Source organism: Mus pahari, chromosome 8 (genome assembly GCF_900095145.1).
Source record: "Mus pahari chromosome 8, PAHARI_EIJ_v1.1, whole genome shotgun sequence".
Lineage (NCBI taxonomy): Eukaryota > Metazoa > Chordata > Mammalia > Rodentia > Muridae > Mus > Mus pahari.
Genome location: NC_034597.1, coordinates 28,562,288 through 28,565,660, shown reverse-complemented (window position 1 = coordinate 28,565,660; position 3,373 = coordinate 28,562,288).

Here is a 3,373-nt window from a genome sequence, read left to right as displayed (position 1 = left end):
CACACACACACACACACACACACACACACACACACACACACGTAAATAAATGAGTAATCTTTTTGTATTTGTTTTTTAGTTAAAATAATTGCAGTGGCTCAGTGTATAAAGGCTTTTGCCACATCAAACCCGACAACCTGAGTTTGATTTATGGAATCCATATAAAATTGAAAGAAAATCAACTTCATAATTGTCCTCTGATCTCTATAAGCACAATGTAGCATACACACTCCCATACACATCTCACCCATACACACAAACAATTAATTAGTTAATTAATTAATTAATTAATTAGAAGTAAAAATTCTGAATTTTCCCTTCTGTCCTTAAATACCCCCATTTATCTTACTACTCACTGCCTTCAGAATGGTATCTACCCTTCCCTCCTGTGGTCTTCACATTGAAAGGGTGAAGTATATGTTAAATGCACAAATCACCCACTGCCTTTCCATTTAATACTCTATGATCTACACTCCAAGACTGCTAAGCTAAAGACTCAAGACTCTGTGTGCTGGAAACTCCGCATACAATCATCTTTGTCAGCAGGATGGATTAACAAAGGAATACTGTAATTAGAAATACCTACTTTGAGTTCCATGTGTTTATGGAGTACATCCTGTATCAGAAGACCTGATTTTAAGTCCTGACACACATGAAAAATTTCAAAGAATGTCTGTGCCCTAGAGCTTAGAGAAGGACCTAACAAATTTTTCTTTAAATGGCAGATAATAAATACCTTCAACTTTGCAGGTCATAGTGAATACAAACCTATGCCCTCATAGCCATAAGACAGCACACAGAAGACACCAGAGGCAATATATAACAGATGGATATGGCTACACTGCAAATAAAACTTTATCTACAAACACGAACTGCAGCAGTTTGAGCCCTGAGGCTGTGGCTGCCAACCATTCACCTTCACTATTACTTAGAGATAATAAACCACCCATGGTATGTCTGGGCATTAAATGAATAAAGGTGTGGTGATTCTTTAAGCAAAATGGCACAACAAGCAAGACAGGAGTGGATAGAGGGCACAGAGCACTAAAATAATCCCCACCCCAATCCCATCATTTGCTAAAGGCCCACTTTGGTATATGACCCATGGTGTATAAAAACCATTGAACACAAGCAAATAATCTATTATTCCTCATAGCATCTCACCTTGAAATGGTATTTTATGTCTGATTTTTGCAACTTAAGTTTTAAAGGTTTAATTTAATGCTTTCCAAAGCAAACAGACTGGATGCAATTTTTAAGATTACCATCTTACCCAATTGACATGGCCAACTTTTAAATAGAGAACTCTCACAGCTCTGTTCTTTCAATGATCATCAAAAGAAGATTGACCTCCCAGGCACTGGAAGGGAAGGCCATGGATATAGAATGACGATGATAATTTTAACAGAAATTTATGACCTAAGAAGAAAGCACACATGTACAGACTGTTGCAACCCTTAAAGCTTTGACTTAAACTGTCCTGAGTTATACTGGTGCAGAAATGATAAGAATTCTGCAAAAGCCATGCTTCAAATCATCCCTGTGTGGTTGATATATTGTGTAATATCATAAGGCTGGACAGAGGCAGCTAACAGACAGGCAATGAGGCAGCTGAACAACCATGCTCCACTGTGCTGCGCTGCTAAGGAACATGAGCAACATTTTCAATCTAGCACCTAAGTTTGTCGGGATGAGCACCATCATAACTGTAGAAAGATAAGAAAGAAATACTCAATAATTTTGAACAGAGAGACTTATTGGAGCTGTCAATCATGATACCTCAGGTTTTAAAACTCTTCACATTTTGATAGATGTCCACACTTTGAATGTTGCTGTCTCAACACAGAATCAAAATAGGAAATGGTCCCACCACCCCTACCCTTGCTTTTAGAATATAGACCCATAGCTTTGTCTATACCTATCGGATGCATCCATACATAACCTAGATTAACAAGTGAGTTACATGTAGGGCATTGGTACCCATTCAGCAGAGATGAATGACGACAGCAAAGATGGGACAAAAACAAAACAAAACAAAACAAAAAAATAGCTTTTTTTGCAAGATAGACCATAGTGTGGTCCTGGGAATAGCTGCTGAAAAATGAATTTGGAGTCTCTTTTCTCATGCCCTCTCCAATAACTCATGTGTGTAAATAACTCTTGCATGTAAAGACTACTCAGGGTTACATGGGGGAAAGTTTTAAGTTCCTCAGAGGCAGTGATTTAAACTGAATGCTCTGAGAAGGACTTGCTAACCTCTGCAAAGACCCAGAAACATGAGAGCAGACTCTGTTCAGGGAGAGATGGGGAATGTGATTGAAATACTAACAGCACAGACAAAAGTAACTCATGACAGCACTTAAAAGATGTAGCGAGAGATCCCAAAGGTTTCTCTGCGCCCTGATCAGACAGTTCGGTTCTGAACAGATAGGTAACAACTAAAAGGCTTGAAGCAAGAGCTTGTATGTAACATATCCACAGTTCAGGAAGATGCTGTGGAAGCAGACAGAGACCTACATACAGAGTAGGACAGAGAACAGGGCAGAGGGAACTACAGGAGGCTGCTGTAGTCGGCCAGAGGAAGAGACAATCTGTCGGTGCAGCACTGATTTGAGTAGGGGCAAAATCAGGGGTGATTTGTTCTGTTGTGATTCTAGTTTAATCTGGGAAAAAGAAACACAGCAGATTTGTCTGTGCCCCTCCCTTCCAGGAAAGGTAACATTCCCCTAGAAGTCACTCAAAGAGTACCCCTGGATGTCTATGTCCTCAAAGCTACCTGGCACAGAGCCCACATGGACAAACCCCTGTGGATGCTCCTGACCTTCGTGTTGATGACTCTCCAGAAACTGAAAGGATACAGGGAGAGAAAAAATTCACACTTTATGACGATTGCCCAGAGCTTTTCTCCTTTAGGAGGAGCGGTGACTCTGGGACATGCACGCAATAAATCTCTGAAAGGTGGCATGGTTATTCATTTCCTGAGAGTCCCATATTTCACTAGATTCCTGCTTCCACCTTCTATCTCTTGAAGGGCAACTAATCAAGAAATTTCCCTACCTAAGGAAATCAAGGTGGCTAGCCAGCTAAGACTTGTAGAACAAGGGCTTTAGGTTTTGGAACACTTCTGATTTCAAGCAGAAAGAGGCACAGATACTCAAGATTTTTGAAACACGGGCATTAAGAAAGAAAGAAATCAAGAGATAGATGATCTTCAGTGTCCACAGTTCTCTTCAATGTCCTCTCTCCTCCCTCTCCCTTCTGCCAGTAAATAAATATATACATACACACATTCACACACACACACACACACACACACATACACACACACACATTCACACACACACACATACACATATACACACACACATACACA